Raw genomic sequence first — 14946 nt, forward strand, 5'->3', positions numbered from 1 at the left:
AAATTAAACTTCCTACAGGACTAAAGTCGTTGTCTTGATTGTTTGGCATGTTAGGTTTGATCAGCTGACTGGCTGCGAAAGGACACCCGTCAACTCAGCGATCAGAAAGAGATCGTCACCTCGGACGTTCCAATCAACCTTTGCAGAGGCCTTGAGATGGAGAAAATTGGGATCATAATTATACAGTACTCCACCCTGTGTAGCAATGTTTCTGACAAGAGCCATGTAGGAAGTCAACCTTCTACAGTTGAAGTCTTATGTTTGATCGTTTGGACGAGAGCCTGATGAACTATTGCAAGTTAAATAAACTCAACCCCTTCTTCGAAAAATATAAACTATTCCATATTTTCTCGCTCATATTTTGTGAAACTTGAGCTTGATATGATGTCGTAGAGGAAATATGCAATGGCCTTCTAGAGAGAAAGAGGCTATTTGGATGCAAAACCCCAACAATATTCAGCGAGGTGGTTCTGCACGTATCTGAGAATGGAAAATAACATGTAGTATGAAGTAAACTGTCCTTTGCCGCAAAGGTGCTAACACAAATGGAGGACCTGGTACTGAGCCAAACACTTCGGGAAGCACTAGTTGTCCAGTGGTTCAACCAAAGGCACTCTCAGAATAGGGCGGTGATTCGGTTGTTGGAAGCGCTGCAAATGCAAGAAGCAAGCCAGTCCTCCTTAAATATTTATGACAGTTTCTCTCACAGCAACTGTATTCGGGATGATAAGGGCAGTGATATCAACTGCAGCAGGGACTCCATCACTAGTTGTTTCACGTTTGGGAAATTTCGCTGCCCCCTGGACGTCTTTACTTGTCTGTGAGGGCCGTCTCTAACCCACTTTCAAATCACTTGCAACAGCTAAACAAAATATAACAATACTATTAGAACTTCAAGATAAAGACAATGCAGTAGACCATATTACGTTTGAACTTGAAAAAAAAGTAGGGTTACTAAACAAAAGCCAGAATCCCGATCTTCTTAAAATCTTAAACGTAAAAAGTATAGATGCTTATGTCTGTATGTTATTGTATTATGTACTACCTCATGCGATATTAATATTATTAGATTCACATAAAATACAATTTAAAAAAGGGGAGGAATAAAGTGGTTTTCTGGTGTGAAAGCAACTAAATTAATATAACACACTCTTATGAATACCATGATTTCACATCCACACAGAAACATATCTATCCCACAGCCCAGAAGTTGGCATTTGTGGTTTTGTTTGTTTTTGGGGGTATTGTGGGGGGTTTTGTTGTTGTTTTTTGTGTTGTTTTATTTGTTGTGGAAAATTAAGTCCTTGAACAAGTTATAATTATCCAACTGAGCTGAAATTATGACGATTCAACTATATAGCAACTGATGATTTTATTAAAAGCTGAAGTCGCACCTTATGGAAGTTATGACTAATCAGCTATGTAACAATTGGCAAATTTGTACAAAATATGAATTAAGCACTTGGCGTTCTTTAAAAGATATTGTACAACCTCTGACAAACCCCAATAGGACGTACGTAACCGGGGCTAGGCATATATATATATATATATATATATATATATATATATATATATATATATATATATATATATATATATTGTGCAGTTGAGTCATCAGTCCGTCTGCATTTCTGAGAGGGTGATTTACTCTTTGGCTTTGAATGTTTCAAAAATGTTATAGGCAAGTGGATCTTTCCTTACTTCTGTAAAGAACGTAGGTTTTGGACCAGTTAGTGACCCTTTTTCATATACCATACTTACTGAATACACACACTTCGATTCAGGGGAAATTTCATAAAATACCAGTACTTAAATATATTCAGTTTTACACAGAAAGTTCATTATTTTACATCACTTGCAAACTCTCTTTTTTTCTTTACATAAAATAATGATGCATTAAATTCAAAGGTGATAATCTGAGCTTTTATTTTGAACAAAACGAAGATTCAATCTCTTCGTAACATGCAGACAAGCCTTCTAAGGAATCATTTGGATGCTTTTTACCAAAACATTCTAAATCATATTGTTCTGTTTTCTTCTCTTCTTGAACAGTAGCAATAAATCAGAGTGATAACAAACATACAATTCCTACAAAGTGCCCCAATAATGAAAATGTCTCAACTACAATATTGTAACAAATTGTAATTCTTCTAACTTTGCGTCATATTCAAAACAGCTGATACTCTGTCATATGTTTACCGGTATCTTGTAAATTGATTGTTAGTTTTATATTCAGATTTACTCAACAAATTCACCAGTAAGTTAAAAAAAACAACTTGTAAGTCCCTCAACTTAAAACTGCTCCTTAAAAATATTATTATATAGGCCATCTTTTGAAACTCTGAAACTGAAATGGGTTGTCGCTAAGTTTGGTATTGTAGATGATTTACATTGTGGAATGTCTCTTGAGAATTAAACATCTAGTAAAGTTTTCTCCAAAAGTGGAGCATTTCTAACCATGACCTGAATCTAGCATGAATCCATAATACAAGAAACAATATACAAGTTCATTTTACATGACGGTCAATGCGCCAGCAAATGACACAAAAAAAATCCAACAGTTTAAGGCGTTTACCTCTTACAAAGGGGTGTGCGAGGGTTCGAGTAACCCGTAGCAATGCTCTTCTTTGTTTCCCTACTAAGGTGCCATGGAGGCAATGTTCTTCAGTGCTACCTCCGGTTTCCTATAGAGAAAAGTTTTATATCAGCTGGTTGTCATTTTCCCTCTTCCCACCCCCACCTTTACAAGTCTTGTAAAGAACTGCCCCTATTACACTAAGGTGAAGGTGAAATACTATGAACATTTCAGCTGCAAAAGATAATCTCAAAACGGTTTTCCACTCACCTGCCCCCTTGTATCCAGCCACCCGTCACGTGCAAACACTGACCTTATAGGTCAACTTGGCTTAACCATGATCTCAGACACATTCTCGATTTATTTGACAGCTGTTCCTTTGATTATTTACCATATGATTTCAAATTTACACATGGGTAGTTTCCTGTAACATGTCTTATTCCATTTTATATAGCAGTTTGTTTTCTGTCTAACAAAGAAAAGTCTATTTACTCCAAGCAATTTATCAATTCCTATCAGAGAGTGCAAGTTCTTAAAAGGGTGGATCATTCTTTTCTACAGAGAGAATGCTTGCCCAAGACAAAATCATTCTTTGCTGAACTTTCACCAACTGAACACAATTGTACAGGTCCTGTCCATTATGGATTTAAAAATAAGAAAAAAATTACATTCATGGGGTTGAAACACTAAAATATATAGAATGTTTGTTAGGCTTAGCAACACAGTTTTCCTCTGATATTGTCATGTTTTCACCTGGTACATATGGAATAATCTTAACCATGCTAGACAACTTAATTTTATCTTAAAGAAACTTCCCAAAAGGAAACATGTTATAGGCCCAGGGGTGATCCCCAACACAAGCCTATACACTGGTCATCGCCCAGTCATCAAATTTCTTACATGCATATTCGATAAATCGTGACAAGAGAGCAAAGTACCACAAGACTATCAAAGAGCTAATGTTGTGCAAATATGGAAGAAAAATGGATAAAAGAAAGAATGCATCATATATACAGAGCCATATCCCTATTGAGTCTTGTACGTAAAATGTTTGCCAAAATATTAGAAACGAGAACAAGTGTAATAATAGAACCACTACTCAGTGAAGTACAATTTGGTTTTCGAATAAACAGAGATTGCATTGATGCAATATTTGTGCTAAGAAAACTCAATGTAATAACCATAGATTCGCGACAAGAACACAATTTAGCATTTATCGATCAAGAAAAGGCCTTCGACAGAGTAAAGAGAAGAATGTTGTGGAAAGTGTTTGAGGACTACAGAATACGCGGACAGCTATTAGATAATATAAGATCAATATATAAAGACAGCAAAAGTGCAGTAAGCACCACGACTGGTCTGTCAAACTGGTTTGCAATAACGTCTGCAGTGCGACAAGGATGTCTATCTCCCGTTTGTATGTATGTAGCTAACATTATATACTTTATTTCATACGAAGTATTTAAAACTAGTTACGTAGCTTTAGCTACTTTTAATGACGCTCACCTGAAAATCTATTTTTTGCTAGGCCAGCATATAGGATAAAATTGACCATGCTGTGTGGAACGAACTAGCATAATAAAAAAAGCTCGACATCGTACGCGTGCGTCTTTGTGTGTCTCTTTGTCTTTGTGTGTCTCTCTCGAAATATTTTGTATGGTGTGTTCTCAAAAATGGATTGACCTTAAGTTAATATGCCTTTGTTATATATCTGTTGCTGTTGTTGTTGTTTGAATTTAGAACAACTACGCCAGGCACAGCAGAAGACAACAAGGGTTTCGTTTTTTAAAAGTAGTTCCGAGCGCGTGTACACCTTGACTGAGATGACTGGTCTGAGATGACTAGACTGAGATACGAAAAGTAAGTTTAGCAAAACAGCTACATTTCTCTGTCGCATGGGTGAGAAATATGGATCAAATCACAAACGAAATAAATCCACAACTAGAAGACCTAACGAACTGCTGTTCGCTGATGACCGCAAGTTACTTCACTCTACAGAAAAAGTCCTTTAAACTCATCTTTCACGCCGTAACACCACCTGCCAAAAGAAATATAAAGGTGAAATACTATGAAAATCAACGTAGCAATACGATAAGAAGATCAACGTACGCAAAAACAGAGACCATGGGGCTAAGCAAAACACAAAAAGAACTAAACAATTAATATTAATAACACAAGGTTAAGGCAAGTAAACGAATTCAAATATCTCGAAACTCTATTCACAGAGAATGGAAGAATAGACAGAGAAATAGAAACAAGAAATCAGAAAGCCAGTCATGTAAATGATCAATTAACCTATGCTAAAACACCTAAATATCCCCATGGATACAAAAAGACAAATAATAAATACTATATTCATCCCAACTATGTGCTATCACTGCCAGACGTGGGCACTAACTAAACAAGAAGCACATGCCAAAACTCACCACGAGTGAAATAAGATGCTGAGGAAACGGTAAACAAAACCAAAAAAGGATTGGATAATAAACGAAAAGATCCGACAAATAACTCGAACAACACCTGTCACAGACTACATTGAGACACAGCGAATTAAATAGTTTGGACGTCTCTTCAGAATTAACCCCCAAGCAAAGGAAGACAAAGGAAAATATGGATAGATGGAAAAGCGAAGACACCGCGAAAACGCAATACGACAAGTCAAACCTCTCACCTAGCTCTAGACCGGAAACTCACCATGTAACGCTTTAGGGCACAAACAGTATGACAAGAAGAGGACTTGTGTTGAGACAAGCAGTTGAAATACATCTCTAGAACCAATCTAAACTTCTTAATATCTCTCATGTACATTTTCATTCTATTTACAATAATTTTGTACACAATTTTGCATATGACTGTTCCAATAATGCCTCATGTTTATCTAGTAAACTGATCACATCAGTTTATCTAGACTGTTCTTAGTTCTTCCCCATTTGTTGCTTCTATATCAGTATCACCAGAACAATATTAAAAAATGTTAGGAATTAAGTCTGTTGTGGTCAGGCTAATACTACTTCTAACGTACATTATTTGCCTAAATGTACGGTGGGGTTTTGTTAAAATTTCACACTTTAGACAATCCGTTCCTATGAGACAGTTGGCTTCCGAATGGTGAAGCTTTACCATTTACAACTAACGTAGTATCTCGCATCTACTCACAATGTTAGACTCCAAAATCACCTAACGTCAATTAGTAGCATTGCAACGGACTTTTGGCAATGTTGTGACACTATGATGGTGTAGGAAAAACAAGCAGCATCTGAGTTTCCACGCAATTTTAAATCTAGCAACAAATACTATCATAGCACATGACATACAAGTTACAATGTTTACTGTCATCAAGTAGTCATTTTTCAAAAAATGCATACATTATGATTTCCTTTATGCCACTTTACCTCATGGTAATTAAATATGCGATATGTAAAAAACGTCGGATAAAAACTATTTTGAATACAATTTTTAGGTAGATGAGGAGTGTTTTGTAAACGCGTGCCTCTAAAAAGCTACTAATTTAGATACTATAATGTGAGGTTTTTCATCTAGTATTGCTCAATAATGAAATATATGGATACATTTGAGAATTACGTGCTTGGAACTTCCATTGTTCTTGAAACCGATCTGAAGAATGCCAACGTCATGTAATGTACCAGGTGAATAAAATGACAACAGTCGGCTTTAAAGCATAGCTAGCCATCTGTACCTGGGTAGCAAATATTTTTAAACTTCAATAATTAAGTTGTTTAATACAGGGTGCTTTTGACACGTGAAGAAAGGACTTGCATTTGCAGCGTGAACAACATTTTGCTTTTAAATATGACTTTGCTACATGACAAATGCATGTCTGAACATGGGTCTTGGGTGCATCAGTTTATTTTGCTGTAAGGTTCTATGTACGTGACGAGACTAAGGAATAATTTTTGTTATCTATTCATTTCTTATAGCTATCAAAATACATGAAGCATTAAATTTGTGCATAAAAACTGTAACTTGCACCTTTATGTGTTTCATGTTACACTGAGCTATATTTCTTGTAACCATTCATAAAAATGCTTTCCATGTAAGCTAGTAAGTGTTCTCCAGAAAGTACATAATGTTTCGTTTTATGCTGTATTAAATCCAATTATACTTATTAGTCTGTTAATTGGTATGAATACGATACTTTGTGCAAGCCTACTACTAGCAATATGTCTGACATAGCACAAATGCAGGTAGTGGAATAATCCGACATCTCAAGGAATCGTAATTGTTATGAATGGGAGTTTAGTAAATATATGCAAGTAAGAGGCTTTAATTAAAAATTGATGAAACTGTTCACATTGCCGCCATTGCCAGAAAGTGACAGATATATATTGACGCGATCACAAAAGAGATATTAACTGGTAATCATCGAAAGCAATATCATAGTAATATTTCTAAGGACTAAATTAAGTCTTTATATAATTTAATGAATGACGACAGTATAGTGATTAAAAAGGCTGATAACTCGAACACTATTATTATTATGAATCAAGAAGATTATGTTAGAGAAGTTGAACGTCAATTCAATGATGAAAAATACTACAAACATATTAACGATGACCCGTCAATAGAAATTAAATAAAATATTTCAGCATGCATTAATGAGGTCGCTAAAAATAATAATTCCGTATATAAGGAATTTGATACTTTCCCTCTTAACATAACGTACACCTCAGTTCTACATATTACCCAAAACTCATACAAATCCTGACCATAATTTACCTTTAAATTATCTTGGACGACCCAATTTGTCAGATTGTAACTCATATACTGAAAACCTATCCAAATTTATTGATAGTGTTTTATAACCTTTAATGAAATCACTTCCTTCATACATTAAAGATACTACTGATTTCATTAAAAAGTTGAAGTCTATTCCACAGCTATCTGATAACTCAAGCCTGCTATCATTAGACGTAACATCACTATATACCAACATTCCGCATGCAGATGGTATTGAAGCGTGTAAATATTTTCTTGATAACAATCCTAATAATAGCACACTATCTAGTGAAGATATTTGTAAAATAATAAAACTTATCTTGGAAAATAATTATTTTCAATTTAATAACACGAATTACATCCAAATAATGGATACGGGAATGGGTAGTCCTATGGCTCCTTTATTCACTTCCCTTTTCATGGGTAAATTAGAAAAATATTTTCTTCAAAACGAAAAGTTTAGTCCATCAGTTTGGTTCAGATTTTTAGATGACATATTTATGATCTGGAACCATTCAACTGAAGAACTGAAACAAAATTATTGATCGCCTAAATCAGTTTCACCCGACGATTAAATTTACTTACACTGCATCTAGTACGCATGTTTCATTTTTAGATGTAAATGTAATAAAAAATATTGATAACACTATCTCTAAAAATATTCATGTCAAGGAAACTAATATCCACCAATATGTGGAATATTCTTCATGTCATCCCATGTCTTGTAAAAACGGTATACCATATAGCCAGACAAAAAGATATCGACGCATTTTTTCAGATCATTGTCAATTGCAAAATTCGTTGAATAAATTACAAACATATTTTCAAAATAGAAATTGATTCAGCGCTGAACAAAGCCCGTAATCTTACTCAACATGAAACTTTAAACACAGCAGAAAGTAAAATAGAAAAAATAAAATTCCTTTCACAATACTATATAAACCTTCATTACCTGATATAGGTCGTATAATTAATACATATTAAAGTCTCCTAAATTTATCAAATAAAAGCAGCGTAAAATCACTTTACAAAAATAAACCAATTATGACTTATAGAAGACCCAAGAATTTGCAAGATTTTCAAATTAGAACTAAACAGACAGAAAATAAAAAAGACAATTTTCGTCATCTAAATGTAACAGATGAAAGTACTTCTTTCAGTAGCGCTAATACAAAAGAGGTATTTTCTCTACTTGATAACACTAACTGCATATCAACTGATGTGATTATTTCATAACCTGTAAAAAATGTAGCATGCAGCATGTTGGACAAACACTTCAACAAGTTTCTTCTAATATTTCAACACACTTTTAACACCAGTAATCATTCTCTACTCAATTTTTCTTTCATGCCAATAGATATTGTGCATGGTGACATGAATAGACTCATAAAAGAAACTTATTGGATTCATAAGTTAGATACTTGGTATCCTAATGGCCTTAATGCCAATATACTATATAAAATTGTATAAAAAATGTTTTCAGATGATATATTGTATATCTTTTATAACAATATAATTATATGTATGACTGTTTGTCCCTATTTTATTTTATTATATGAACAGAACATTTTGATATATGTCAACATGAACTGAACAATTTCATATATGTGTGAAGTGTCGAATTTTGAATTACAGAAAATTTTAGTACGGTAGGACATCGACCTAGCTTCCAGCTGCAGGTCTTAAATTACCACGTGAGCGTCTATCGAATATTACCGTATTATTTTACAAATGCTACATGTTTGATTACTAGTGCATGAAATTCACAAATTGTAACTCACAGCAATCCTTGACCTACAAGATTATTCAAACATTACAAAATCAGATATAATTAGGTAAGTATCGTTAACTCACGATAGTCTGTAACGTCATAACAAACAAAGGAAGTTATTTTATATACCCCACGAAATCGTACACCCATGAACATTTGACTCGCATGCAATCAATTCTACCAATAAACTAATAACTTTTTTATTAAAAGGTAAACTGCATAATAATTCTAGCATAAACACATTTCCATGAATTGAATAAACGATACATGATATGGAAACCTAGTCATATCAAACACAATTGCATAAAACAAACAATCAAATAATAGAATAGTACGTGAAACTAAAATTGCGTACTTTATTGCTGTTCTCTTTCAGAACTTCCTTATTCCTGTTCTCTTTCAGAACTTGTGCGTCCTAGCACTAAACCTGTCTTTCTTTTTACAAGACAACCACCTGGTCCCTTTTCTTGTTTCACGAGGAAAGCACTAATCTTTAGGCTTCCACGGAGTCGACTAAGTTACCTCTTCTAGGAAATTTCCAGACTAAAGAATTTCGACTAGGGTCGTCACTTTAAAGTCAGATTGCTCTAAAGTGTACGCCATAATTTATTCTACCCAATCGTCACCCACTTCAAACTTCCGTTCCTTCGCCTTCTTGTTGTAGTACTTGGCTTGACGTCCCCGTGCGTCACAGAGATAAAGAGGATGACCTCCCTCGATATTATAGCCCGGAGGGAGTGAAAGAAGAATGGAATTTCAACAGAGGACTTACTTAAATTACACTAATGCAACCTAACAGCGTTTGGCAGTACCAACTTCTGAATTCCTCTCTAAATTTAGCTTGCTCGCACCAACAATGTGCAATTGCACAATCGAGACTTCCTTAATTATCTCTTCTCGCAAGAGTAACTAAAGGCAATATTTCTTTCTGAATCACTTTTAATTCAGCAACGACCACGCTATCGTAGCGATTCAGGTACGGAATCTTAATTTCCTACGATGTCATAACATACATTAAAGAAATATCAAACAATGGCATGCACTAATTACAAAATGCATATATATTGACTCGATTTACTGTCGTAATTTCGTGCTTAAACAATAACCAAATTTAACACTGTTATGGTACTCTAATTTCTATACAATATACTACTCAGCCTCTGTCACTCACACCGTTCAAAATGATCCCGGATGAGACCCCACTTTGTAACGTTGGCGGCTCGTCCCGAGGCACTTTGTAACATCGCCCTCTTAGAAAGAGGGGTGGTTAATTGGGTTTGGCTGGCGGTATCCAGAGGATGACCTCCCTCGATATTATAGCCCGGCGGGAGTGAAAGAAGAATGGAATTTCAACAGAGAACTAAGCGAGAATGCTGGGAAGAAATAAACAAAACGAACCCCCTTTGACAAGAAAATAACAAATTTAATCAGAACAAATTAATACCGGCAATTCAAATTCAAGTTATGTAAGAGAATTTAACAGGTGTGTCCAATTTGGATTTATTACATCATCATAACGAGAGGTGCAAAGAGCGCAATGTCCACGATTGATTGCATCACCTTCGTTCACTTTGACCGTACATCAACGTTTCCTAGTTCATCCTTCCTAAAATCTATGTTCTGCCCCTTCATGGACTTCCTGGTCCTTTTATTCTGTCCTCGTCATTCCTTCTTTCTTTTCCCGTACTCCTGTCTTCGGACTGTCTCGTCCTTCTCTCTGAAAATTGTTCCTTTAAGGACAAATTTACCCCATAATACTGTATACCTATTATTTAAAGGTACATACAATTCACTTAAAGTTATTCAGAGGATGTTTCTATACACACACCGCGTAAATTCTGACTTAGTACGGTAGGATATTGACCTCGCTTTCCAGCGGCAAGTCTTTAATTACCACGTGAACGACTACTAAGTATTACCATATTAATTTACATATGCTACTACATGTTCGATTACTATTGCATGAGATTCAAAAGAAATGTAACTCATGACATATCGTAACTACAAGATTATTCAAGCATTACAAATTCAGATATAATTAGGTTATTATCGTTAATTCACGATGATATGTATCGTCCTAATAACAAAGGAAGTTATTTCATATAACCGAATGAAATCCTACACATATGAACGTTTTAATCGCATGCAATCAATTCTACCAATGAACTAATAACTGTATAATTAAAAAGGTAAATTGCATAACAATTCTAGCATAAACACTTTCCATGAGACTGAATAAAATAAATTGTATCACATCTCTAGCATCAACACATTTCCATGAACTGAATGAACGATACATAATATGGAAACCTATTCATAGCAAACACATTTGCATAAAACAAGCAATCAAATAATAGAATAATACGTGAAACTAAAATTGCTTACCTTGTCGCTGTATTTTTTTCCTTCCTTCAGGACTTATGCGTCCTAGCACTAAACATGCCTTTCTTTTTACACGACGACCAACTGGTCCCTTTTCTTGTTTCACGAGGAAAGCACTAATCATTAGGCTTCCACGGAGTCGACTAAGTATCCGCTTCCAGGAAATTTTCAGACTAAAGAATTTAGACCTTAAACCTAATGTTTACTTTCTAAGGACTGTGTTAAGATACCCCGGTCAATTTCACTGCGTCGGAACTTGTGCGTCCTAGCACTAAACCTGTCTTTCTTTTTACAAGACAACCACCTGGTCCCTTTTCTTTCAGACTAAAGAATTTCGACTAAGGTCGTCATTTTAAAGTCTGATTGATCTAATGTGTACGCCCTAATTTATTCTGCCCAATCGTAGGCAGTGGTCCCTAATTTTTCTCAAAGAAATAATTCCTTTCATCAGGTTTAGACAGCTCAGAATCTGTGAACGACAGTGCGTGACAATTTCCCTTTGAGACAAATGATAAGTGGACATAGGTTCCTACCAAGCGGTTAGGGTTGGTAGCTCAAATGTTTACTTTCTAAGGACCGTGTTAAGATACCCCGGTCAATTTCACTGGGTCGGAAATATTGTTCCCTTGAAGTTTACACTAACATGGTGGGAGATGAACAAAGAAAGGTCGAAGTGACTCTTCACAGAGACTTTTCTGACTTAGATGCGATAAATTTTTGAAGCTCAATGCATTATACTTTAAAATTTACTGCAATTCAACATTCGACACTTCACGAAATGTATTATTGTTTGCCTGGTCGTTAATGAATTTAGGCACAATGGGCCCATTTCCATTATATGTGTAACTTATTAATAGGTTGAATAGATATATTACTCTGATGCCCTTATGAAAAAATGGCATAAGGCAAAAATGTTAGAATGTGGATAAGGCTAACGTGTTATCAATTATACAAATTGCATATTTGATTGACATCATTTATTGTATTATTGGCATCAAGATACAATTTCTTCCATCTGTCTATATATCCGTTCTGCATTCCATATATCCCTCCATTTTCGCAGACCGCCGGATATTGTTAGATAGAATCCATATAATGACAGATTGGGAGATTCCACAGGAACAACAGAATTTGTGCCGAAGTTGTTTTGAGCCAGTGTGTGATTTCCGTATTTCCACACCAGTACTTTTAACGGATTATATTTCTTTCATTTCTAATCTGAAATGACACGTTAAGAAATATGGCTTATCACGTAATAACAAAATCCGAACAGTTAGTTGAATCTTTTTTCCTCTTTCTTGTAACTATGTATAGTGTAGGTATTTTAATTTTATAAAATTAAATTTCGATGAAAAATGTATGTGTTCTTTTTAGTGTAACTTTTAGTAATATTAAGATCATATTTTTTATATTGCCTGGCTAAAAATAAAGGGTAATTATTCATATAAACTAGGCAGATAAAGTTTAAAACAAGGTACTTAAATATGGAAAAGTGAGAGCGTGTGAATGAAGGGGTGGAGATAGCCGTTCAATACTAGTAAAAGCTGATAATAAAGTACCATTAGGTTGATTTCTTAAAAGTTTGTTCAAGCACAATGGTGCAGCCATTGTTGCTGCTGTTACAGCTAGTGCTATAAGCCGGTAAATCAGCTGTAATACTGACTGAAGGTAAAGTGTCTATTTCACCTATTCATTAAAACAGGCAAATATTTAGACATTCTCGTTTTCAGACATCGGTGTAAATTTGATACACTTACTGGTATTTCTCGCGGCTGACGAGTTATCGACGGGTGATAGGTTCTTTTGGCAATATCCACATAAACTTTTCGGAACAATCCTAAGTATGTCAACTTGTAAATCAACGTGGAATAATAGCACAATCCTATGTCATGTGGCCATTTTGAATTTCGCGCTGAATATGACTGTTACCAAATATCTGTACGTGTCTAAACTGTACGCAGGTCTGTTCCGGGAATATTTACATGTAGGGAAATTGCACATTTTAATGATATGTGAAATCGTCCATCGGTATCAACACGGATTTATCAGGCAACTCGTGATGCTATATCAATGAATCTTCATCCAACCACAGTCGATTCTTGTGAAAAATTGTTAAAGTTACGTTAAAAATCATAATCACACACACACAAACACGCACACGCACACACACACACAGAATCGATTTTCTAACATAATTGACAAGCTACAGCGGCCGTAGCAGTCCGCGCGGGTATCAGTGGCAGTTCTGATTCATTAATTGGTAAATTAAAATAGTTATGAAATATTGACGACTCTTAGACTAACGTATCTAAATAAGCAACCGACTGTTAGATTTAGACTAGGCGTAGCTGAAGCAGTGGTTATATTCTTCTTTGTTAGAGTGTTTGTGTTTTGTGGTTATATATATATATATATATATATATATATATATATATATATATATATATATATATATATATATATATATTCTTTAACGTAGCTTTTACAAGTTGAGTCATATCGCTACGATGTCTGCAGTGTGGCAGTTTATAGGGATTTCTAGGACTGTGGCATCATGCCGCTAACACATAGTATCATGTCCCAAACAGACTCATTATCCTGAAACCTGGCCGACCAGTCCTTACAATAACGTCTTAATGCTGAGCATTACTTTCGAAGTCTTTGGTATGATTCGGCCGTGATCTTTGTTAGTTAGTGACAATCATAATGATGTAGGATATTAATGTTATTACAGATTAACTGAAATTTCCCTAGATCCACGGTGTTGTATGTTGGATTAAATACTTTATTATACGATGATGGCCATGAGAATTCAAGCAGCCCAAAACTGGCCGGGGACACGGCCCAGAGGTCGTACAAGTTTGAAGACCAGTTGTCCTGTTATTACAGTAACTAAATTCAAAGTCCAGTGGCCTACGTTGGCCTGGTCAGTGGCCTAGGTTGCCCTGAGTTTCTCATAAATGTGTAATGTTTTGCCCAACACATTGCCAAGAAAATCTAGCTACTTACAAAGGAAAAGTTTTTCGAATGTCACGTCAATTATCCAAATCAAGTATAACACAGGAGAAAAGCTGGAGTGTTATGTGGAGGATTCTTGAACTCAAATCCAACAAGAATAAACCGTGAACAAACGCGGGCTACAAAGACTTGCTATACTATTCAAAGTCCGGAGTAGAAGCTCCCTTACAGCAGAGAACGAATCATTCCTGTTACTCTACTTTCCACACCAACCAGTTAAATAAAAAAGTCAATTTAAAACCATCGCCTATGAAGTCAGTGAATCTTTAAAAATGAATACCTATAAATTGCACCACCTTCTCGTGCACAGTTTGTACAAGGTACATTAGAATCCCGTGGTCTGCGCCTAAGATGAACCCAAAAGGACGTACTCAGCACAGACGACCGACATCAAGCATGAACACATTGGGTCAATATACGTTCCAAACAACAACATAGTGGAATATATTTGTCCTCAGTAATT

The sequence above is a fragment of the Sinohyriopsis cumingii genome, chromosome 3 (genome assembly GCF_028554795.1).
Source record: "Sinohyriopsis cumingii isolate HCF-2022 chromosome 3, ASM2855479v2, whole genome shotgun sequence".
In the NCBI taxonomy this organism is placed as follows: Eukaryota; Metazoa; Mollusca; class Bivalvia; order Unionida; family Unionidae; genus Sinohyriopsis; species Sinohyriopsis cumingii.